This window comes from Felis catus, chromosome D4 (genome assembly GCF_018350175.1).
Source record: "Felis catus isolate Fca126 chromosome D4, F.catus_Fca126_mat1.0, whole genome shotgun sequence".
Taxonomy (NCBI): domain Eukaryota; kingdom Metazoa; phylum Chordata; class Mammalia; order Carnivora; family Felidae; genus Felis; species Felis catus.
In genome coordinates this window covers 94,103,222-94,128,983 of record NC_058380.1, presented here as the reverse complement: position 1 = coordinate 94,128,983, position 25,762 = coordinate 94,103,222, and the positions used below count along the sequence as shown (strand labels likewise).

The following is a 25,762-nucleotide window of genomic DNA, read 5'->3' as shown; positions in this document are numbered from 1 at the left end:
CAAAACCAAAAATACAGGCTACATGGAAATTTAAACCTCAGAGGAAGGGATACAGAGTGGCTTAGACACTGTTGAAGAGAGAATTAGTTAGAGGAACAAAGAGGTGGAAAATATGAAAATTGGAAAATTCATTTAAAAAACAGGAAAGGGATGTTATGTCATCCTTCTAATAGGAACTCCAGATAGACAGAAGTAAGAATTAAAGGGGAGAAGAAATATTTGTACAGATAATAGATGAAACTTGAAGAAAATAGATGGAGGAAATGAATCCTTCAAGCACAAGCAGGATAAACGAGTCAGTGTGCCCCTAAACGTATCACAGAGGAACGAAAGCCATCAGAGAAAACGAGATCTGACTGGCAATCGACTGAGATAAAGTCATCAAAAATGGCAGAGCAGAGGACTCCAAGGGCCCATAACTCTGCAGAAACAGCAAATAAACTGGCAAAAACTGTCAGAATATACTTTATCTGAACTCTGGAAACTAGTCAAAGGTTTACATAAACTGGAAAAACAATCAAGGAAGAGGCAGTTTAATGTCAGCATTGCATGAAATTTCCATTGAATAACTAGCTGACCACTGAGCTAATCAAACAGACACTTTGCTGGCCACACACACAACACAGAATACTGGATTTACAAAGTGAGTTCAGAAAAATCAAGCCAACAGCAGCCATCAGCAGCAAACCCTAAGGAGGGAGGAGAATCTGACTTCCAGAGCTGCCACGTTATAATATTCAAAATGTCCAATTTCCAAAAACAACAACAAAATGTGAGGCATGCAAACAAGCAAGAAAGTGTAGCCAGTATACTGGGAAAGAGATTAATAAAGACGGTGCCTCGGGAAGCCCAAACGTTAGATTCCCTGGCTAAAGACTTTAAATCAACCCTGTTATGCTCAAGGGCTATGGGAAACCAGGCACAAAGAATTAAGGGGACCATAAGCACAATATCTCACCAAATAGAGAACAGCAATAAAACGGATAGAAATAATGAAAGGGAACCAAATAGAAATTCTGGGTTTGAAAAGAGCAATAGCTGAAACAGAAAATTCACTAGAAGCGCTCCATAACAAATTTGAGCAAGCAGAAGAAACAATCAAAGAACTTAATGATACGTTGATTGAGATGATCGAAACTGAGAAAAGAGAGAAAAATGAACAGAGTCACAGAGACTGGCAGAATGCTATCAAGCATACTAACGTATGTACAATGGGAAAATTACAGACTCATTGGGGAAGAAAGAATATTTTATGAAATAACAGCCAAAAATTTCCCAGATTTGATGAAAGACAAAAGTTTGCATAGCCAAGAAGCTCAAAAAAGTTATCCAAGGTGGGATAAACTCAAAGAGATCTGTACATTATAATCAAAATGTTGAAAGACAAAGAGAATCCTGGAAGCAGAGAGAAGTCACTCATCATGTACAAGGGGGCTTCAGTATGATCAAGAGCTTATCTGTCATCAGAAACCATGGAGGTGGGGCGCCTGCGTAGCTCAACTGTAAAGCATCCGATTCTTGGTTTCAACTCAGGTCATGATCTTATGGTTTGGGAGTTCAAACCCCGTGTTGGGCTCTGTGCTGATAGTGTGCAGCCTGCTTGGGATAGTCTCTCTTCTCTCTCTGCCTCTCCCTTGCTCATGCTCTCTCAAAATGAATGAATAAACTTGTAAAAAAAAAAAAAACACAACCACATGGAGTCCAGAAAGCAGCATGATGACATATGCAAAGTGCTAAAAGAGAAAAAATCCTGTCAACCAAGATTCCATATCCAGCAAAACTATCTTGTAAAAAAGAAAGAGAAATCAAGACATTCTCAGATAAACAAAAACTGAGAGTTTGTTGCCAGAAACCTGCCCTTTGAGGAATGAATGGACAGGAGAGAGTAGCTTGAATCCACATGAAGAAATAAAGAACAGTAAAGGGAACTACTTCAGTAAATATGAAAGTCAGATTAATATATTTTTGGTTAGTAACACCTCTTTTTCTACCTATGTCATTTAAAAGGCAACTACACACGCAATAATTATAAATCTATGTCAGTGGATCATGTGTATAGATATATTTGTAACAATGACAACACGAGGGAGGAATAGCCTGATACAGAAGCATCATTTTTGTATACTAGTGAAACCAATACAAAATAGTTTATTATAAATTAATACGTTAATTATAATCTCCAGGGCAACCAATAAGAAGAAAACAACTAAAAAATATTTAGTAAAAGAGAAGAAAATGGTGCAGTAGCAAATATCTAATACAAAAGAAGATACTGGTGGAAGAATTGGGGCACAAAAAAGATAAAAGACATATCAAAACGGAATGGCAAAACAGCAGAAGTGCTTCTGTGTAGGTAGTTACATTAAATGTAAATGGGTTAAATTATCCAATTCAAAGGCAGCAATTGACAGGATGGATGAAAGGGGGAAAAAACATAATCCAGCCATATGCTGTCTGCAAGAGACTAGAACCAAAGAAACAAATAAGTTAAAAGTAAAAGAATAGGAAAACATACTCCATTTAAACAGTGACCAGAAACACCTGGGTAGCTCAGTCAGTTAAGCATCCAATTTCAGCTCAGGTCATGATCTCACGGTTCAAGTGTTCCTGCGTCGGCTCTGTGCTGACAGCTCAGATTCTGTTTCTCCCTCTCTCTCTGCCCCTCCCCCACTCATGCTCACTCCCTCACTCTCTCTCTCTCTCAAAAATAAAATGAGAACATTTAAAAAATAATAAACAGTGACCAAAAGAGAGCTGGAGCGGCTATATTAATATCGGACAAACTAGACTCTGAGCCCAAAATTGTTACAAGAGACAAAGAAACACGTTATATAATGATAAAGGGTTTAACATAACAAGAACATGTAACGATAATAAACATGTATGCCCATACAAACAGAGCCCCCAACAAGGGGCAATATGAAACAAAAGCTAACAGAATCAAAGGGAGAAATAACGGCTCAATAAGAATAGTTGGAGGCTTCAACACCTCCATTCCAATAATAAATGGAACAGGTAGACAAGATCAGCAGGGCAACAGAGGACGTGAATGATACTATAGCCAACCAGACCTAACACTTATGTAGATTGCTCTGCCCAACAGCAGCAGAACACACATGCTTCTCAAGGGCCCAGGGAACGTCCTCCGGGACAGACCACATGTTAAGCCACAAAATAAGTCTCAAAAACTTATTAAAAAGATTAAAATGAGGGGCACCTGAGTGGCTCAGTTGGTTGAGCATCGGACTTCAGCTCAGGACATGATCTCACAGTATGTGGGTTCGAGCCCCGCATCAGGCTCTGTGCTGACAGCGTGGAGCCTGCTTGGGATTCTGTCTCTCCCTCTCTCTCTCTGTCCCTCCTCTGCTCTCTCTTTCTCTCTTTCAAAGTTGAATAAACATTTACAAATTTATAAATAATAATTTTTTTAAATATTAAAATGATACAAAATATCTCCTCTGACCACAACCAAAGGAAGCGAGAAATCACTAACAGAAAGAAAATTTGAGAATTCATGAACATGTGGAAATCAGACAACACACTCTGAAACAACCAATGGGTCAAAGAAAATCACAAGGGAGATTAGAAAATACTAAGCAAACAAACAAAAAAATCCAAACATTCCAAAACTTAACGGGGTTTGGCAGAAGCAGCACCCAGAGAGAAATTCATGGCTATATGTGCCTATATTAAAAAAGAGAAAACATCTCAGATCAATCACCTGAACTCCCACCAAAAGGAACTAGAAAAGGAGCAAACTAAACTCAAAGCTAGCAGAAGGAAGGAAGCAATACAAATTAGAGAGGATATGAATGAAATAAATAATAGAAAAGCAAGAGAGAGGGCTAACTAAATTAAAAGATTAAAAGATTTTTTGTTTGTTTTTTTAATCAACAGGGACACCTGGGTAGCTCAGTCAGTTAAGTGTCCAACTCTTGATTTCAGCTCAGGTGTTGATCTAAGGGTCGTGAGTTCAAGCCCTGGATTAGGCTTCACACTGGGTATAGAGCCTACTTTGAAAAAAATCAACAAAACAGAGGGTGCCTGGGTGGCTCAGTCAGTTAAGCATCTGACTTCAGCTCAGGTCATGATCCCACAGTTCATGAGTTTGAGCCCCACATCAGGCTTTGTGCTGATAGCTCAGAGCCTCGATGGAACCTGCTTCAGTTTCTGTGTCTCCCTCTGTCTCTGCCCCTCCCCTGCTCTCTCTCTCTCTGTCAAAATAAATAAAAATTGTTTTAAAAAGTCAACAAAATAGACCATACTTTAGGTAGATTGGCCTGGAAAACAAGAGAGAAGCTCATATGAGTAGAAGCAGGAATCAGAATGGGAGGTTAACTTTCTTACGTGAAGATACTTGGGCTTACTTTTCTTCCTTTTTAGGGTTTGCCAACAAATTCAATAACCTAGATGAGATGGATGAACCCCTAGGAATGTGCACACTGGCCAAACTGTCTTGAGAAGAAACACAAAATCTTGGGGCTCCTGAGGGGCTCAGTCGGTTAGGCATCCGACTTCGGCTCAGGTCATGGTCTCACGGTTCATGAGTTTGAGACCCCCGTTGGGCTCTGTGCTGACAACTCAGAGCCTGGAGCCTGCTTCAGGTTCTGTGTCTCCCTCTCTCTGCCCCTCTCCCACTCACACTCTGTCTCTCTCTCTCAAAAAAAATAAATAATAAAACATTTTTAAAAATTAAAAAAAGAGAGAAGAAACACAAAACCTCAAAAAACCTACAATAAGTAAAAGAGGTTGGATAGGTAATCAAAAACCTCCAACAGAGGAAAGCCCAGGACCAAATGGCCTCATTGGTGAATTCCATCAAACGTTTAAAGAATTAACAGCAGTATTTCTCAATCTCTTCCCAAAAATAGAGGAGGGGGGATCACTCCCCTATCGTTTATGAGGCCATTATTACCCTCGTACCACAGCCAGACAAAGACACCACAAGAAAACTACAGACCAATATCCCTTGTGGGTACAGGCACAAAGATCCTCAAGAAAATACCAGCAAGCAGCGTATTAAAAGGATCACACAACAACTGAGACTTACTCCAGGGATGAAAGAGTAGTTCGACACATCAATATCAATGAATGCAGTACACCACGTTAAAAGAACTGGGGAGAAAAAGATGATCTTGTTATGGGGTGAATTCCAATTCTTATGTGAGTCATAACCCTCGTTAACTTCAGAATGTGACTGTAGTTGAGGATAGGGTCTTTCAAGAGGTATTTGGGTTAAAATGAGGTCATTAGGGTGGACCCTAACCAAAAATGACAGATGCCATCCTAAGAAGAAAAAATGTGGGCACCAAAGTGCACAGAAAGAATCGTCTTTTTTGCAAATGGTGCCGGGACAACTGGACATCCCCATGCAAAAGAATACAAACGAACCCCTTCCTCACACCGTATACAAAAATGAACTCCAAATGGATCAAAGGCCTAAAGGTAAAAACTAAAACCACAAAACTCTTAGCAGAGAACATAGGAATAAATCTACAAGACCTTGGATTTGGCCATGAATTATTAGATACTAAGCCCAAACATGAGCAACAAAAGGAAAAACAGATAAATTTGACTTCATCAAAATAAAAAACTTTCAGGGCGCCCGGGTGGCTCAGTCGGTTGGGCGTCCAACTTCGGCTCAGGTCATGATCTCACGGTCTGTGAGTTTGAGCCCCGGGTAGGGCTCTGTGCTGACAGCTCGGAGCCTGGAGTCTGCTTCTGTTTCTGTGTCTCCCTCTCTCTCTCTCTCCCTTCCCCATTCACGCTTTGTCTCTCTCTGCCTTTCAAAAATGAATAAATGTTAAAAAAAAATTAAAAACCTTCATGCATCCAAGAGCACTAAAGAAAGTGAAGAGACAACCCAAAAGAATGAGAGAAAATATCTGCAAATTATGTATTTGATTAGAGTCTAGTATCCAAAATATATGAAGAATTCTTATAACATAGCAGCCCAAAGACAAGCAACGCAACTTAAAAACAGGCAAAAGACTTGAACAGATCTTAATTCTTTTTTTTTTTTTTTCAACGTTTATTTATTTTTGGGACAGAGAGAGACAGAGCATGAACGGGCGAGGGGCAGAGAGAGGGAGACACAGAGTAGGAAACAGGCTCCAGGCTCTGAGCCATCAGCCCAGAGCCCGACGCGGGGCTCGAACTCACAGACCGCAAGATCGTGACCTGGCTGAAGTCGGACGTTCAACCGACTGCGCCACCCAGGTGCCCCAAACAGATCTTAATTCTTAAGACCTTAAGAAGACTTCATCAACCTTTGTATCTCCAAAGATCTAGAAGTGATCTACAAGCACATGACAAGATGCTTAGCACCATTAGTCATCAAGAATGTAAGTCAAAGCCACAGTGAGAATACCCAGGAGGATAACTATTAAAAAACAAACACAAACACAAACAAAACAAACAAACAAACACACGAAACCCCGAAAATAACCAGTGCTGGAAAGGAGGGGGCGAAATTGGAGCCCTTGTACAGTGGGAGTGGGAAATGGAGCAGACCCTTTGGAAAACAGTTTGGTGGTTTTCCTGGAAAAGGTAAGCACAGAATTGCCAATCAGCAATTCCACTGTCAGGTGGGAACCCAAGAGAACTGCAAACAGGTGTTCGAAGAATTTTACACAGTTTATAGAAGCATCGTTCGTAAGAGCCCCAAAGTGGGAAGAACCCCAATGTCCGTCAAGTGATGAATGGTTAATAAAATGTAGGATGTCCGCACATGGGATAGGATTCGGCCATAAGAAGGAACCAAGTGCTGACGTCTGTCACAACGTGGATGGATTCTGAAAAGGATATGCCGGGTGAAAAGAGACCAGGCACGAGATCACATGTTGTAGGATTTCAGTGATGTCGAACGCCCATAGTGGGCAAACCCGTAGAGACAGAAAGCAGATGGGTATTTGCCAGGGGCTGGCGGGAGGGGGTGTGGGGAGTGACCGCTCAGTGGGTACGGGGTTTCTTTTTGGGGTGAAGAGTAGTCTTGGATGTGGGCAGCAGCCCCACGTTGCCTTTCCATCTGCAAGAGAGGAGGAACCCCCACCCGCCCAGCCCCGGCCACCTCCCTCTGCCTTGTTTACTGTTATCACTTTGGGTGTCTATCTCGCAGAGCTGATATGAACCCCTGCTGATGTCCCAAGAGAGATGGGAGGGGAGGTGGGGGGCGGGGGAGGCAGGACTCTGAGGTCTCTGTGCTCAGCAGGATGAAGGCCACTGCTGTCTTCAGGGCAGTCTGCCTTTAAAATTGGAGACGTATAGGGGAGCCTGGGTGGCTCAGGCGGTGAAGCGTCCGACTTCAGCTCAGGTCACCATCTCGCGGTCTGGGAGTTCGAGCCCCGCGTCGGGCTCTGGGCTGATGGCTCAAGCCTGGAGCCTGCTTCCGATTCTGTGTCTCCCTCTCTGTCTGCCCCTCCCCTGCTCAGGCTCCGTCTCTCTGTCTCTCAAAGGTAAATAAATACTAGAAAAATATATAAATAATAAATGAAATTGGAGAGGTTCCCACAAAGATAATAGCAGTAGAAGAATTTCAAGCCATTAAACGGGCACCAGAAAATAAGTTGTCCTCTATCCCACGCACCTGTGCACCCCACGCTGTGTGCGTGGGGGGTCAAGTGAGGGTTCGCAACAGTGGCCCCTGGGCACTGGCTGTTGAGGCCCAGCGCAGGTGATCGCGGAGGGTGTGTGTTTCAGCGTCACGCGGGTCTGGGTTTGAGTCCTAACTGACCCCCTTGTCGTGTGACCTCCAGCTGGTTGCTAAACCCCTCTGAGCTTCAGTTTCCTCAGCCGTGAAATGGAGATGATGAGGAACGTGCACTGCGGGGTCCTGGGGGAGGAAGGAGGCGGTGCCTGTGCAGCCAGAGGAGCAGAAGGGCCCCGGTCACAGCCCTGAGACATGAGCTGAGGACCGAACAGGGCAACTGGCAATGGACCCGACAGCGAGGAAGTCCTGAGAGGTGGCAGATGGAGGGGCGGAGCCGTGGGGCTCCCTGCCTCGGGCACGGGCACCCCCGTGCCCCAAATGCCCCATCAGGAACTGGTGTCATGCCCTTGACTCCCAGCAGCAACCTACTCCCCACATTCAGCTGGCCACCATCTCCTGCGGGTCCTGCTTCCTGAATATCACCCCACTGTGTCCACTGTGTCTCTTCCTATAAAACCACAGCAGCCTCCAGCTTCCACAGAGCAGTGGGACGGGACACAGCCCCGTCAAGGTTGCGCCACGTCTCCAGCGTGGCCTGCAGCTCCCACACGCTCCGGCCGATCGCGCATCCTGGCCCTCAGACTCACCAAACGCCTTCCTGCCACAGGGCCTTTGCATAAGCTGTTTGTTCTTCCTGCCGGGAACACTCGTCTCCTCTGCCTGGCTTTCCCTGGCTCCTGCTGCTCGCTTTTCCTATGTCCCTTCAGGCTCTCAGGGGTCTCCTCCTCAGGGAGCCTGCCTGATCATACCCCCTCTTTTTATCCCTCACACACCTCGCAGGACTCGCCCCCACCGTGGGGCAACAAGTCTTAATCTGTGTGTCGCTCCCAAGGGCTGTGGCCCTGCGGCTGTATTAACCTCCCCGTCCGTGACTGGTGCTTAGCACAGATGAGCGGGACAAACGACGTGTGGACGGATCCGTTGGGTATGGCTCTCGGCCCGTGGGTTGCGAGTGCGGGGTGAGGCGGGGCGGGGCTCCACGCAGGGCCCTTGCCAAGCGGTGACTGGGAGACACCAGGAGCAAATGAAGTCACTAAGGTGGTACTTGGCCTGTGGCTGCTTTAATCGTGACAGCTGCTCATTTTATTTATCTTATATTTATTTCTTCTTCAGATTTTAGTTTTTTAAGTGATCCCTACACCCAACGAGGGGCTAGAACTCACAGCCCCAAGATCAGGAGTCTCCCACTTCAGCGACTGGGCCAGCCAGGCGCTGCTGAGAACTGCTCGTTTAAAAAAAAAAAAATTTTATGTTTATTCATTTTTGAAAGATGGAGAGAGACAGAGCACAAGCAGGGGTGGGGCAGAGAGAAAGGGGGACACAGAATCCGAAACGGGCTCCAGGCTCCGAGCTGTCAGCACGGAGCCCGACGCGGGGCTCGAACTCACGAACCGCGAGATCATGACCTGAACCCAAGTTGGGCGTTCAGCCGACTGAGCCCCCCAGGCGCCCCGAGCTGCTCGTTTTAGAAAGATTTGTAGAGTTCTCTGAGTCAGTGTTTTAAGTCTGGCCCAAACAGCAGGCCATCCCTTTCCTGGAACAGGAAAAGTCCATCTGGAAGTTCTAGTCTATCTACAACTGCCCGGTGAGCCTCTGCATTTTCGGGGGGGGCGGTGGGGAGGGGCCTGTGACACCAAGTTGACCTTCTCTAAAACACAGAGGGAGAAAATGGCGTGTGATGCTCTTGAGACATCGTCTTCCCAAAAGCCTTGGGGCGAAGCAGAAAGCAGGTGTGGGGGAGGGAAGGCGAAACTGGGGCGGGGGGGGGGGGGTGCCCTGCACACCTGCCACTCCCTTCAGGGCCTCCGTCCCGGCTCCCACCTGTCTGTTCCCTCTGAACCACTTCACATGCGGGACCACAGCGCCCCACCCAGACGGCACGTCCCTCCTCCAGCCCTGCCCCGTCCCTGGCCCCGCAGGCGCCCGCCCTGCGTCGGGTGCTGCCGCTGTCCCGCCTTACAGACAAGGAAACCGAGGCTGAGAGGACACAGGCGTCCAGAGGGTCAGAGCCAGGACCGGCCAACACCCCTGGGCCGAACCGCTAGACTCCCCTGCCTCGTGCCCATACTTCCAAAGTTCTGCACGCAACGCCAGGGGGCCCACAGAGGCCCTGGGGGTGCCGGAATCCCAGGTCAAGCAACGAGTCAGAGGGTGGAGTGGGGAGGGGACCCCCAGAGCTTTGCAGGGCCGGGACAGCACCGCAGAGGGAGCTGCGGCCCTGCTGGCCACCCGGGTGCCAGGCTTCCCCGGCCCCCGCCTGTGCCCAGGGCCATCCAGGGCAACGAAAAGAGTGGCCGAAGGCCGGCGGCTGCCTCTCGCGTGGAGCGCCTCCGTCTGGTCCACGCTGATGAGCCAAAGCCCCCCCACCCCATCTCTCTCTGCCGGGGGGGGGGGGGACCAGGGGTGTGCCTGTTCTTTGTTTAAATAAACTTTTTATTTAAGATTGCTCTTAGATTTACAGAAAAGCTGCAGGTAACACAGGGGCTCCCGCAGACCCTTCTCCCAGAGTCCCCATCATCACCCCCTCGCATCACCAAGGTCAAGGTGCCTGCACAACAAGAAGGCGCCCTCGGCACAGACCGCATGTGGCTTTCGCCAGTGTGTCCGTCCGTCCGTCCGTCCGTCCGTCCGTCCGTCCGTCAGCTTCCTCCTCCTGCTCAGAACCCGACCCGGACACCACACGCGACCTGCGGTCGTCTCCTCCCATCTGTGACAGCGCGTCAGTCTGTCCCTGCTCCTCGGGAGGAGGGAGGACCGGGGCAGTTGGGAGGGGCAGTGGCCAGGTTATCTCGTAGAATGCCCCCCAGGCTGGGCTGGTCATGTGTCTTCTCACCAGGACTCTGGGATTATGGGTGTTGGGAAGAAGGCCACAGAGGTGAAGAGCCCTTCCCACCCCATACCATCCCCTCCCTGGGGCCCCGCTGTCCTGGGAGGGGGGTGGTGTCAGCGGGGAGGAACCTTCGTTACCCGGGTGTCTCCCGGGTGCCACCTTGGCAGACGGGACCCCCCCTTTTGAGGAACAGCTGCTTCTGTCTATCCGTGTCACCCCCTGTGTATCTATTTCATGCTTTGGGTCATAAGCCAACATGAGAGGTTTCCCCCCTCAAATCGCCCCAGCGGGGGTGGCCCCCCACGACTCTGTGACACGACCCACCCTTTTGCTATTTCCAGAAGCTTCCTTCACTTTCTGGCGCTGCAACATGCTCAAAAGTTGTCACACCCACTCTCCGGCTGATCAACTTAACCCCTTGGTAAGTCATTATTGAGCGCCTCCTGTATACGCAGTGCTGCAAGGACACCGGGAGTAAAATCAGTGTTCGTAAGACAACTCTGCATCCTTCTGTCCGGCAAAGAGCGGTTGGTCAAGCTGCTGCTCTGTCTCTGGCGGGGGCGGGGGCCGGGGGGTTCTGGAGAACACGATGGGAGAACATGCCCTGGAGAGGGGCAAAGAGACCTAAAACCCTAATTATGGCAGCACCTGTGTAGTTGGAACCGTGCTGAGGTCTATGCAGAAGGTAGTCAGGAGAGTTTAGAGCCCCTTGAGACTGATGGGGACAGGGACTCTTGGCTCTACACAGACTCTTTGGAGGGAGCCGCCATGGCCATCCTCCGGGGGACCATGTGGCATGTGACAATGTGCGGGGATCCTTTCCAGAACCCTTCGTCATGCTGCAGGGGGTGGAGTTCTAGGACAGAGGAGAGGACTCGAATGCGGGTGTGTCCAAATGGCCCAGGATGGTGATGCTGGTGGAGGGGCGTCACCACGGCGACCAGCCTCCAGCAGGGCCTGGCAGACCCGCCCGGGTCTCCGGGGCCAGACCGGGGAGCCGGGGCCGGCCAGCAGGCTGGCGATCTGTGCTGCTGCAAGCAGCCCCGCCTTGCACCCAGATGTCAACACACATGGCGAACCCAGAGCACAGGGTGAGACGCTCACTCCCTGGAAACGACACGAAGCCTCCAGAGCCTCAGACATTACAGGACCTGTCACTCCCCACCTTCACCAAACTGTGGCAAATGGCGGAAAGGGAGAAGAAGGGGGAGGGATGTATGCAGTTATTTATTAACAGTTGGGGAGGCTGAGTCAGAGGAGGGCTGCAGGCGGGCCTGAGGACCCCCAGGAAACCTAGCTGCCGGGCTTTAGTGGCCTGAGTCTCCCTCACAAATACACAGACTGGGCATGCTGGGTCGGGCTGGGGCTGGGCTTTCTGGCTCCTGATCTAAGCCACAGCCAGAACTGAGTGTCCCTCATACCTCGGGGTCATTTCCTCCGGCTTGCTCTCCTCCCGTGGCCTGGAAGCCCACCACCGATATTTGTTGCTACTCATAGAATCTTCTGGACTGAAGGGCTGAGTGTCGGGCAGGGCATCTGGTGGGCACCTGGGGTTCTGCTCCGTCTGCTTTCAACACGGTGGACCCGGAGTGGGGAGGGTGATTTCAGATGCTCCGATGTCCCTGGGGCAAAGATCACGTATGTCCTATGGCTTATGGCGTACCCTCAGCACCCGGCACAGGGCTCGGCACAGAGCAAGCACTTGATTGATACTTGCTGAATACGTGAACACAGCACAGTCTGGGTTTCTGTCTCAGGAGAAGATTTTGAAAAGTGCTCAACTGACATTCCCTGGGGCAGGAAAACCTCTGATCGTCAGCAGGGTGTTTTGGCTTGCTCATCTCCTTCTCCTTGGGAATTTCTCACGGCATCTTGGGTCCACGAACCAGGGGGCTCTGGGCCTGAATCTCAGCTCAATACTATATCTCTCTGCCCATGTTTTCCTCCTCTCTCAAATGGACATATCTCATTTGTGGATTAAGTAGGATCATGTGGCAGAAACGTTTACCTGGCAAAGTGGAAGCACTCAGTAATGGCTACTTGTATCATGGCCACAAATGATGCTGTGATGTCTCACCTGGACTGTTTATTGGTCTCCTAATTGCCTTTCCTATATTCTGTCCACCCAGCCACCTTTCCATCCATCCACCCAGCCACCTTTCCATCCACCCACCCATCTACCCACCCGCCCATCCAGCCACCCACCTATCCATCCATCCACTCACCTATCCATCCATCCATCCATCCATCCATCCATCCATCCATCCATCCATCCAGCCATCCAGCCATCCAGCCATCCAGCCATCCAGCCAGCCACCCACCTATCCATCCATCCAGCCAGCCACCCTTCCGTCCACCCACCCATCCACCCACCCATCCATCCTTCCACCTGCCCATCCACCCACCCATCCATCCACCCATCCACCCACCCATCCACCCACCCATCCATCCATCTGTCCATCCATCCATCCATCCATCCACCCACCCATCCACCCATCCACCCGCCCATCCACCCACCCACCCATCCATCCACCCAGCCACCCTTCCATCCACCCACCCATTCACCCACCCACCCATCCACCTACCCATCCATCCATCCATCCATCCATCCACCATCTACCCATCCACCATCTACCCATCCACCCATCCACCCACCCATCCACCCACCCACCCATCCACCCACCCATCCACCCACCCATCCACCCATCCACCCATCCACCCATCCATCCATCCATCCATCCATCCATCCATCCATCCACCCATCCAGCCAGCCAGCCAGACAGTGAGCCACCCTTCCAACCATCCATCCATCCATCCATCCATCCATCCATCCATCCATCCACCCACCCATCTATCCAGCCAGCCAACCAGCCAGCCAGCCACTCTTCCATCCACCAACCCACCCACCCACCCACCCATCCACCCACCCACCTATCCATCCATCCATCCATCCATCCATCCATCCATCCATCCACCCATCCATCCATCCACCCACCCATCTATCCAGCCAGCCAGCCAGCCAGCCAGCCACCCACCCACCCATCCACCCACCCATCCACCCATCCACCCGCCCATCCACCCACCCACCCGCCCATCCACCCACCCACCCATCCATCCACCCGCCCATCCACCCACCCACCCATCCATCCACCCAGCCACCCTTCCATCCACCCACCCATCCACCCACCCACCCATCCACCTACCCATCCATCCATCCATCCATCCATCCATCCACCATCTACCCATCCACCATCTACCCATCCACCCATCCACCCACCCATCCACCCACCCACCCATCCACCCACCCATCCACCCACCCATCCACCCACCCATCCACCCATCCATCCATCCATCCATCCATCCATCCATCCATCCACCCATCTAGCCAGCCAGCCAGCCAGTGAGCCACCCTTCCAACCACCCACCCATCCATCCACCCATCCATCCATCCATCCATCCATCCATCCATCCATCCACCCACCCATCTATCCAGCCAGCCAACCAGCCAGCCAGCCACTCTTCCATCCACCAACCCACCCACCCACCCACCCATCCACCCACCCACCTATCCATCCACCCATCCATCCATCCATCCATCCATCCATCCATCCATCCACCCATCCATCCATCCACCCACCCATCTATCCAGCCAGCCAGCCAGCCAGCCAGCCACCCACCCATCCACCCACCCATCCACCCACCCACCTATCCATCCATCCATCCATCCATCCATCCATCCATCCATCCACCCACCCACCCATCTATCCAGCCAGCCAGCCAGCCAGCCAGCCAGCCACCCTTCCATCCACCAACCCACCCACCCACCCACCTATCCATCCATCCATCCATCCATCCATCCATCCATCCATCCATCCATCTAACATTGATTAACTACAACATGCAGGCATTGGGATGTTGGGAAGTCCTGAGCCCATTTCTCCTTGTATCTGTCTAAAGCAGACTCAAGGTATACCACTTCCTAGTTCAAGGTGAACCAGCAGCACTTCTGGAGGGCTACTTGGTGGTATTTACCCAACTGAAATGACTTCTGTTTCTGGGAAGATGAAGCAGAAACCTACTTCTCTACATTCCTTCTGCTAAGGACAACTAAGAATCCTGAACTTTATATGAATAACATAAGAAGACTCTGAAAAGCAGAGAGAAGGCTGCTGGGGCTCTCTGGCCCCAAGGAATGCCATGGTGCGAAGTTCCCCAAGTTTTCCTTGTGCCTCCTGTATCGTAGTTGCGAAGCCAGCAACCTCAAAACGTACAATGGGCACGGACACAAAAGCCCAACGAAAGCCTGCTCTCTTGAGCCACAGGACGGGAAAAGGGGCAGCTTAGCAGGAGAGACATTCTTCAGACAATAACCACTCTTCTCCAGCCCAACACCACCGAAAACACTGTGGCACCACCCTGTCCCGGCCAGCAAAGACCAATAAGGGAGCCACCTTCTACCCTCACCAGGCTGTACTGGGGCACCGCACCTCCACACCCTTTGCTGGTTTATGTCAGAGAAGGACGTTAGGGAGCCAGGAGTTTCATTCTGCTGGCTGGTAACCCATTCCCGCAACCGCTGCAGTGCGTGTGGAGGCCGTGTGGGGAGCAAGACCAAGACCCTCCTCTGTCCTCCAGCCAGGGAGGCATCAGTCGAAGCCCACCCGGGAGCTGGAACTCTGACACCTGATACGAACAAAGAGCGCCCCCGTCAGGTGGGGGCCGGACCTCTCCCCCGACCTGGCAGCAACAGGGACGTGGCACCCCTCATCCCAGCCCCTTGCCAGAGCAGAGTCAGAGGAGGTCAGCTAAAATGGGTTCCGATAAGACCCAGAGCCTCACAACATAATACCCAAAATGTCCAGGTTTTGATTCATCTTCCCCCCAAACAAAAATAAACAACCAAACAAAAACAAACAAACAAACAACAACAACAACAACAACAAAACCCAGCAGTCATACTTAGAGCCAGGAAGATCCCAGAGTGAAAAAAGACAATAGATGTCAACATGGAAATGACAGAGCGGTCTCTGAAGGATGCGACAAAGGTTTTATCTGATTTTATTATTTATTTTATTTTAGAGCATGAGAGAGAGCACGAGTGGGAGAGAGGGGCAGAGGGAGAAAGAGAATCTTACGCAAGCTCCATTCTCAGCGTGGAGCCCGACGTGGGGCTTGATCCCACGCCCCTGGGCTCATGATCTGAGCCAAAATCAAGAGTCAGACGCTCAACTGGCTGAGACCCCCAGGTGTCCCAATGTGACAAAGATTTTAAAGCATTCATCATAAAAAGGCTTTTGTGAACATACTCAAAACAAATGAGAAACTAGAAAGTCTCAGCAAAGAAAGAGAATATATAAAGAACCAAATGGAAATTTCAGAGCTGAAAAATACAATAACTGAAATTTAAAAATCCAATGGATGAGGGGCACCTGGGTGGCTCAGTCGGTTAGGCGTCCCGACTTCAGCTCAGGTCATGATCTCTCGGTCCGTGAGTTCAAGCCCTGCGTCGGGCTCTGTGCTGACAGCTCGGGGCCTGGAGCCCGTTTCAGATTCTGTCTCCCTCTCTCTCTGCCCCTCCCCTGTTCATGCTCTGTCTCTCTCTGTCTCAAAAATAAATAAACGTTAAAAAAATTGAAAAAAAATTAAAAATAAAAACTCAACGGGATGGGCTCAGACTCATCACGATGAAGAGGAGAGAAGAAAGAATGATGAATCGGAAGATAGAACATCTGGTGGCACCCGGGTGACTCAGTCGGTTAAGCGTCCGACTCTTGGTTTCGGCTCAGATCATGATCTTCCGGTTTCGTGGGTTCGAGCCCTATGTCGGGCTCCGTGCTGGCAGTGAGGAGACTGCTGGGGATTCTCTTTTGCTCTCCCTCTTTCTCTGCCCCTCCCCTGCTCATGCTCGCACTCTCTCTCTTTCAAAATTATTTATTTTTTGGGTCTCAGGGACCCGTGAGACTCTCACAGAGGATCTAACATTTGTGACGCTGGCTGGATTCCCAGAAGGGCAGAGCGTAAAGAAGTACTCAAAGAAAAAAAAATGGCTGAAAACTCTCCAAATCTGGCAAAAGGTACAGACCTGCCTATGGACTCAAGAAGCCGAGCGAACCTCGAATAGTTTAAACTTGAAGCAATGCACACCAAGACGCATCACAAACTGCCAACCACTAAACGCCAAGAGAGAAATCTTGAGAACGGTAAGAAAGAAACATCCTTTATCAAAAACTATTGAGAAAAAAAAAGATAACAGCAGATTTCTCGTTGGGAACTATGGAGGCCACAAGGGAGTGGAATAACTTTTTTTTAAAATTTTTTTTTCAACGTTTATTTATTTTTGGGACAGAGAGAGACAGAGCATGAACGGGCGAGGGGCAGAGAGAGAGGGAGACACAGAATCGGAAACAGGCTCCAGGCTCTGAGCCATCAGCCCAGAGCCCAACACGGGGTTCGAACTCACGGACTGTGAGATTGTGACCTGGCTGAAGTCGGACGCTTAACCGACTGCGCCACCCAGGCGCCCCTCCCTTTTAATTTTTAAGAGATGTGTGTGATGGCTGAAAGAGGAAAACACTGCACTGTCTAGTGGGATATTCAGTGTCTTTGGTTCCGATTCACATGACAACTATAGATAAAGAGACGGAGGCAAAGGGACCAATGTGCTGGTGAGGTCTAAAATATTGACATGCTGTGGACTGTGAAGCAAACTTAGAAATATACTTATTTTAGTCCCTAAACAATCTACTAAAAAACTCTACACCCAGGGGCGCCTGGGTGGCTCAGTGTCTAAGTCTTGATTTTAGTTTGGGTCACGATCCCAGGGTCGTGGGATCGAGCCCCACACCAGGCTCTGTGCTGAGCATGGAGCCTGCTTGAGCTTCTCTCTCTCTCTCTCTCTCTCTCTCTCTCTCTCTCTCTCTCTGCCCCTCCCCCACTCAAGCATGCTCTCTCTCTCTCTCTCTCTCTCTCTCTCAGAAAACAAAACAAAACAAAAAACTACACACACAAAACACATAGTCAGAATTCCCAATAGATAAATTACAATGGATCATTAAGAAGTATTCAAATAAGTTTTTAAGGCACGAAAAGATAAATAGAGGTAAAAGAGAAAAACAAATAGAAAATAAATAATAAAACAATAGACCCAAATGCAGACATGCCAATAATTATATTACATGTAAATGGCTTCCCTAGACTTGGTAAGAATATATTTTACACTTATAAATTAGTTAAGGGGGTAGTTACCACGTTATGTGTTCTGTACGCAACAAAATAAAACATAAACAGCCTACACACAGCAAAGAGAAAAGATAACTTGTCAAAATGGATTAAAATCCATGACCTAACAATAAGCTGTCTATAGCAAGCTTCAATTATGACAGAGGTGGGTTAAAAATCAAAAGATAGAAAAAAAATTTTTTTTTAAAAAGTGGTTGAGCCTTAACCAATGCCTCACCCCTACTACAAACACGAACTCCACCTGGATGGCCGATCTGATTGCGAAAATGTAAGACAATGACTCTTTTGGAAGAAAATCTTTGTGACCATGTGGATTAGGCAGACGGTTGGATATGACGCCAAACGCACAATTAATAAGAGAAAAAAAAGTCATAGAGGGAACTTCATCAAAACAAAAGAAGCTTTGCTTTGTGAGAGACCCGGCCGGGCGAATAAAGACGAGACCCGGACTGGCAGAGAACATTTGCAAATTACACGTCCCACGAAGAATGGTGTCCACCCTCTGGAAGTAACTCTCGCTACTCAACAATGGGAAGCCAAGCCATGTAAAAAAATAAGCAAAATGTTTAAACAGACACTTCACCAGAGAAGGTACAGAGAAAGGCACATCATTAGCCACAGAGAAAGGCAAGTCAAAGCCACAGTTCGATACCCAAAACAATTGGAAGCAGGGGCTCAAACAGATATTTACGCACCCAAGTGCACAGTGTGTAAACAGATATTTACACACCCAAGTACACACAGGCTCTCTTGTTCACGGGAGCCAAAAGACGCTGCCTTACAGAATGTGGAAGACCCATGCAACGGAACTCTATTCATCCACTAACAGGAGCGGAGTCCCAGCGCCTGCTAGAGCGCGGACGAACCTTGAAGACATCGTGCTAACAAGCCAGACACGCGGGGACAAATGCCGTACGATTCCGTTTATGTGAAATGCCCAGAATGGGCAGATCCATCGAGAAGGAGGAGAGAGGTTATCCGGGGCAGGGGCGTGGGGGGGGGAGCGGGGGGTAGGAAGTTTGTGTTTAGTGAGTAGAGTTTAAGATGCTGTCTCAGGTCACGATCTCGAGGTCCGTGAGTTCGAGCCCCGCGTCGGGCTCTGTGCTGACCGCTCAGAGCCTGGAGCCTGTTTCCGATTCTGTGTCTCCCTCTCTCTCTGCCCCTCCCCCGTTCATGCTCTGTCTCTGTCTCAAAAATAAATAAATGTTAAAAAAAATTTAAAAAAATTATTTAAGATGCTGAAAGAGTCCTGGAAATGGACAGCGGGGACGGCCGCATGCCCACGTGCTGATTGTATTTAATGCCACTAAATCGTATATTTAAAAAGTGGCTAAAAGGGTCGCTTTTATGGCGTGCGCATTTGGCCACGATAGACTGTGGGCAGCAAATCCACAATGAGAGGCCACTGCGTGTTGATTGGGAGGGGAGGGGACAGGAGAGCCTGACCGGGCCGGGTTCTGGTGAGGATCAGAGCCGCCGGGGCTCCCACACACCGCTGGCGGGACAGCAAAACGGGGCAGCCGCTCACTCTGCAAGACCGTGCTGACAAGAGATCCAGCAAAATCCAACTCTGTGCTCTGTGCTCTCCCAACGTGCCTAGCGGCCCTGTTCACCATCGCTTCAGACCGAAACAACTCAAAGGTCCTTGAGCGAGCACACCGGTAAAGTGGGCCATACGGGCACCACTCGACAGTGACGAAGGACAAGCCGGACACACAACCACGTCGGTGACGCTCAGAGGCATCATGCTGTCCGGGGGAAGCCAGTCTCAAAGGTCACACCCTGTGTGATCCCATTTAGAGGCCATCCTGGAAGAGGCAGAACCCTGGGGACACGGAACGGGTTGGTGACGGCCGGGGATGGGGGAGTCAGGACTGCAAAGGGGCGACGGGAGGGAATCTCGGGGTTTGGAATTCGACAGTCCTGGTGACACAGGTGTATCCGTGTGCACAACTCTCAGAACTGTGTGGCCTCCCACATTCAATTGTATGACAGATTTACAAAGAAAAAAAAGAGACTGTGGACACCTGTACCTTCTGGGTGCTTCCTGGGTTCCAGGCCTGGCACTAAGTGCTCCATGTTATTGCGTAAGAATCCTTGGAACACCAGACAAGTCGGCCTGACCGTTCCCATTTTACAGATGAGGAAACTGAGGTGTCAGGACGTGCCTGGGCGTGTCTGACTGTGGAAGTCACGCTTCCAGCCACTGCGCGGTTCCGAGCCTCTAAGAATCAACTACTGTGTTCACACTGATTCCGCACGTTGAGAGCTGGGTGTGGGCAGCCGAACTCACTTGATGGAGGCTTCGTGGAGCCTGGGAAGATGCCCGAAGCCCCTCCAGGGGCCTCTCCGAGTGTGGACACCAGACAGATCATCAGGGGGAGGCCCAAAGCGGAAATGCCAAGGGATGGACGGACGCGCATCCCGGGACAGCCGGAGCCATCTGGACGCCGGGCCGGCAGAGCGGCTTCCTAGCCCCACGGGGCTGCCACAGGCCCTGCCGACGGGGCACCCCCAGAGCATCGAGGAGGGGAGTGCTGGCCAGAGGAAGCCTCCTGCAGGCTCGCCATTGGGCAGGGGACCTGGGAGCGCTGGAGAGAGTGACGCTCCGTGGGGTGGCCGGGGGGACCCCGGGCCTGGCTGAGATCTCAGCCAAGGGGAGAGAGAGCAGTCACATCAGGACTAGACATAGGACCCTCCAGATGGCCAGTTAGAGTCGAGGCCCAGACACATTGGGGGCCCGTGGGATTCTGCCCCGCCGTCCGAGAGGCCCTTTGCCCAGCGAGGAGCCTAGCGGCCGAGGGCCTCCAGTAGCTGCTTTCACGAGGGCGTGCTCTGTCCGCCCTTGCCAGCCTCCTGCCGTTCCTTCACCCACCAGCGTCTGCCTGGGCCACCGGGGGGCGGGGACCCTGTGCTCTGAGATCAAACTCCTCCTCACTCAGGACCTGCTGGAAGCTGCCGATCCCCAATCCCTGGGAGTAGGCCCACCCCCTCCCAGCAGCTCCTAATGGGGGTCGGGCTACATGCTGCAGACCCTTGATGCCTTTGCCACCACAAACAGCCCTCCGAGGCGGGTCTGTCCCCACGCCAGCACCATTTTTCGGGGGAGGAAGCAGAACCCAGTGTCTGGGCCACTCCGAGAGACCCAGCCAGCCTTGGGGACCGCACGCAGTCTGAGCCCAGAGCCCTGCTCTTGACCCGGTTTCTTCTGCTGCCCCAGAAGGTTGGTTTCCTTCATCCTCTGGGCCGTCATCGTGACCTTCTGCAAGCTTGGTGCTCCCCTCGCCGTGGGGTGCTGGGGGCTCGCCTCCCCGCCCACCGAGCTGTCTCCAGGCCTCAGGCAGCAGGAGGCTCTGAGCACCTCCGGCCTCCCTGGTCTGCCTCTGAAGATCATGGTCTCTGCGCAGCTTGCTGGCTGGGCTCCCCTCACCCCTCCCAGCCCGTCTTCCATGCTCCCCCAGCCTCCTCCCATTTGCTTCCCCCACCCCCCCCAACCATTGGCCTTTGTTTACGCGGCCTGTTCTTCTGCCCCCAAATGCCTGCATCCTGCTTTGGGGGCAGCCCCTGCATCTGGGGTGCCTCCGGTCAAACGGCATCTGGGAAGGCCTCTTTGACTTTCTATCAACCCACCAGCAAGGCTGCGCGTCCCCCTAGACAGAGAGCTCCCAGAGGGTGGGGACCACGTGGGGCCAGCCTCCTATCCACATCTCCCGGCAGCACCAGGGGTGGTTGGGGGGGGGGAGTGAGGGCCAGGTAACCGGCTTGACATGAGAGAACAATTGCGACAGCTCAGCTGGATCCAGCGTCCCTCTCCCACCGTGGGCGTGAGCGAGACCCACGCTTATTTTCTTTAGTGACAAAGGCGGGACACCGGCTGGACGAATTTGGGCAACGTACAAGCAAGGTTGACGGCGGCCCCCGCGGTCCCTCCCCCTGGGTGCCCCGTGATAGTTTCTGTGTCCTCCAGAGCCTCTGCTCTAAGATTCTTTTCTCTTTCTCCCCACACGTAGCTTTGTTTTACAAAAATTCTGTCATCCGGTGCACGTTCTTTTGTTTTTTTCTCTCTCAAAATGCCATGACCGCCCCCACCCCCACCCCCGGCACGGCCTCCCCAGCTCCCTCATTCATTTGGTGGCTGCAGAATGTTCCAGCATCCGAGGGAGCATGACTGACTCACCTCTTCCCCTCAGGATGGGCATTTAAGTTGTCTCCAATTATTTCATCCTTATAAATAACGTTGCCGTGGACATTCTGTCACAGCCTCGTGCCGCCTGCAGTGGTTTGGGGGGGCGGGGCGGGGCCGGTCCCAGGGAGGGATTACTGCAGGGTCTGTGTGCTCTAAACGGGCACTGGGGTCTGTCTTCCGTTTCGGTTTTAGGGAGCACCGCTCCTACCCTTTCAATGACCTCCTCCATGCTCACAGTCCCTCCCACTTCGGTCCCCGACAGCTTTAACATGAGACCCCGAGATCGACAGGGAATCTAAGTCTGGGGCTGGAACTATCCAGAACCATCCACCCCCCACCTCCTCTGACCCAGACAACCCAACAGCCCCAATCTGAAGCCTGCCCCTGCTTCCCAAAGTAGAAGCACAGAGGGCAGGGACCTGCCCCAGCTGCCTGCGGGCTCTGGAAGCAACAGGGATCGGGGCCTCCGATTCTGTCCCCCAAGGTGGGGCTCACGCAGGAAGACAGCTGCCAGCTGTGTTACCCCAGGCCTCCGGGCTGCCTTGGAGAAGACCGGGCTTCATTCCCTTCAGTTCCGTAGCTTGGGGGGTGGGGGCGGGGGTCTATTTAAAGACCCCGGAGGGAAGGGGTGGGCAGACAGAGGGGCCACAGAGGCTCTTTGGGGGAGCCAGGGACAGAGGGAGCCAGCCTGCAGCTGGTGGGGAGAGCAGCTGGGCGCCGCTCGGACTTTGGGACTTCGGGACTTTGGCCCTTGGCGTTCCCCCCCCCCCCCCACCCCATGTCAGCTTTTCTATTTTAGGCGGCTGGCTCCTCCTCGTCGCAGCCAGCCCGGGAAATCCAGAAAGGTGGGAGCTGGGGGGCCGGGCCCCTATGCACTCGCGCTCACCCCGTGGGCTTCCGGGCGCAGGTGAGGGCTGCACCCCGACGGCAGGGCTCCTGGACCTTATCCCACAGAAGCGTTCATAGTCACCAGGCCCCGGGGACAGCCCAAAGGGGCAGCCAGCACTGGAAAGTGCTTGGTGGGGCCAGGAGCCATAGCCGTCGGCCGGAGATGCAGCCTGAAAGCTGCTGGGATTACTGGCATCCGTGGGAGCAGCGTCTGCAGAGGGGAAGGGCCCCCGCGGGTCGGTACCCTGTACCGGGTGGGCTCTGGGGGCGGGACGAGCGGGGTCCAGCCCCAGCTCCGTCATTTCCCCGCAGCGTGGCCCGGGGCAAGGCAGGGGCCCCCCTGAACCTCCATCTTTTTCCTCATCTGTAAAGATCAGAATAGCTCACGACCATGTTTGGGAATTCACAAGGCTGTATTTGACGTCCTCAGACGAGGGGACGGCACACAGTAGGCGCTCAGTAAGAACAGCTGCGGGGGTTTTAATAACACGGACAAATGGAAACAGTTGGACGTGACAGGGGAGTGCAGGGGGGAGCACTAGCGGCCCCATTTACATTCCTTAAAAATGACCCGGTAAACCACTGGTGCAGAATACCCCCCCCCCCCCATTCCGGAGCCTTGGAAAACCCCGTTCGTTTCGTCTCCCTATTTCAATGTGGCCGCTCAGGTCACAGGAGCTGCTTTTTTTTCTCACTCCTCGGGACCCTTCTCTAACCAAGGGGATTAGCCCAGCGGAGGTGGGGAGGGGATTTGCAGACCGGAACAGGTGGGGCCTGGCATTGGAAGTCTGAGCCGCATTCCGGGGATTCCTGCTAGATGACCCGCCCAGCCTGGCCTGGGGGGGGGGGGTGCCCTGGACTGGTGCCCTGCACCCAGCACCACCTGGAGGGGGCCCTCCCCGGAGACGTCCAGGCCTGGAGGAGGGTGGAAGCTGAGAGCAGACAGATTTAGTTGTGGGGGCTTTGGGGCAAGGTAGGTTAGGCTTAAATCCAACAGGAAGTGAAAGTGAATATTCCAGGATTCATTCGTTCAGAGGGTCTTTATTGGGTACCTACCGAGTGCCCCTCCCAGCAGGCACTGCGGCCCTAACGGGTTCACCCTGCTCCCATGACCCCATATGAGGGCGGTGGAAAAGTGAATGGACTCTGATGAGGGCCACGGTGCTGGTAGGGACTGGAAGGGACAGAATGGGGATTGACCCTAGGGTCCTCAAGGAAGGGACAGTGCAGGGGACCGTCCTGGCTTCCGTGGAACAGGGGGCTGCCGGGAATGGGGGCTTTCAGTTCTAAACTCAGACAGTGCCAGGCAAAGTGGGCTCTCAGTCACCCTTGGGAGGGTGGCACCAAGAGGGGAGGTGATACAGGGGAAACGAGGCTGAGGTGCTTAATAGCATGGAGGAGGGAGTGAAGGACGGATGTCCAGGAGGTGCAGACTGGGCAAAGGCCGCAGGAGGAGGGAATGTGACATCAGGACCCGTCTGACCTGCTCCCTCTGTACCTGGGAAGTCAGCTGAAGGCCCACCGGTACCCACGGGATGGTGGGCAAAACACCTGTCCTGATGGACCACGGGCAGGGACGGGGGAAAAGAGAGGAGAACCCAAGGAGGGGAAATAGGGACAGAAGTCTCCCAAACCAGCTGCCCTGGGATAGTTACCTGGGGGAAGGGAATTAACACAAACCCCACTGACCTGGGCTGGCGGGAGCCTTGGGGGTCTCCAGGCAGTGACAGCGACTCCCTGGAAAATGGTGGCCCAGCAGAGGTGGGCCGTCTAGTCTGGAAGGCTGGCGAACAGTTCCTGGAAGCCCTGTGTCTCTCTTCTTCTGCAACCCTCCCTCATCAACTGCCATCGGAATCCAGAGCCCTGGGCTTGGCCATTAAAGGGCCAGCACTTCCATCCCCCACCCGCCCCCCAGCCCTCTGGGGGCTACACAGAGCGTCTCAGCATCCCTGCCACGCGGTCTGTTCCTTTGCCACCTCCCGGCAAGCCCTGCGGATTTGGCAATGCACTGTTCCTGGTGAAATACTTATCACCGGGTGACCAAATACGGCCTTTCAAGTCCTAGAAGAAGGTGACGCTCTTAGTTTCAGCTCTGCCACTGTCATAGAGCCTTGCTGACTGCTTCTGTGGACACAAGTTGCTGTCTCTTCTTTTAAGACCCTCGGTGCTTGCTTCTCCCTCATTCACTCATCCATCCATCCAGCGTTTATCTGTGTATCCTTCCATCCTTCGTCCATCCATCCATCCATCCATCCATCCACCTGCCATTGTGTATTGTGTGGTCTGCCGGTTGGGAGTTTGGGCTCTGCCTGGAGCCAGTACTGAATTCCACGGTGGTGCCCGTGGGCACTTGGGCGACTTCTCAACCTGAGACTCAGTTTCCTCATTGCGAAAAAGAATAAAGGCGCCCACTGCACAGGCTTGTTGTGAAGGTGCGGGAAATACCATGCGACAAACTTACCAGAGAATAGAGCCCCCAGGCGCTCCCCCTCTCTTCCTCCTCTCTCCCAGTGCCACCTGCCATGAGTGCTGTGAGGAGCCTGGTGGAGGGACCTGGGCCAGTGGGGAGGGTGCCCAGACAGGTTCAAACTCTCAGGTTGATGAGACAGCCTTGAGAAATGTTGTCTCTTATAAGCATTGTTCACGGAAACAGGTTCATTTACCAATTAGCTGCCGTTGGCCAAAGAATGGTCGATATTCTGGAAAACAAAACAAAACAAAATCTCCAAAATGCTCTTCCCTTCTCTGTGGTTTCTATTCTCTCTTCCATTTCCACCTGTGATTTTTCTGAGCCCGAACACATTTCGGGAGGGATATAAAAGGATTTAAAATTTCGACAATAAAGGAAATCACCTTTTACTAAATTGCCTTACCTGCTGTGTTATTTGTTTCTAGTATTTTAGCTGTGACC

The 25,762-nt window shown here is 51.9% G+C and overlaps 1 protein-coding gene across 1 annotated transcript in view; it reads right to left on the bottom strand.

Annotated features, from left to right (window-relative positions):
- BRD3 (bromodomain containing 3) overlaps positions 1 to 25,537 on the bottom strand; it is a 64,647-nt gene extending 39,110 nt beyond the window's left edge. Inside the window, exon 1 of the mRNA XM_019816736.3 lies at positions 24,541 to 25,537. The gene's annotated coding sequence lies outside the window, so the exon portion shown is untranslated. The remainder of the gene's footprint in view (positions 1 to 24,540) is intronic.
- Between the last annotated feature and the right edge of the window lie 225 nt (positions 25,538 to 25,762).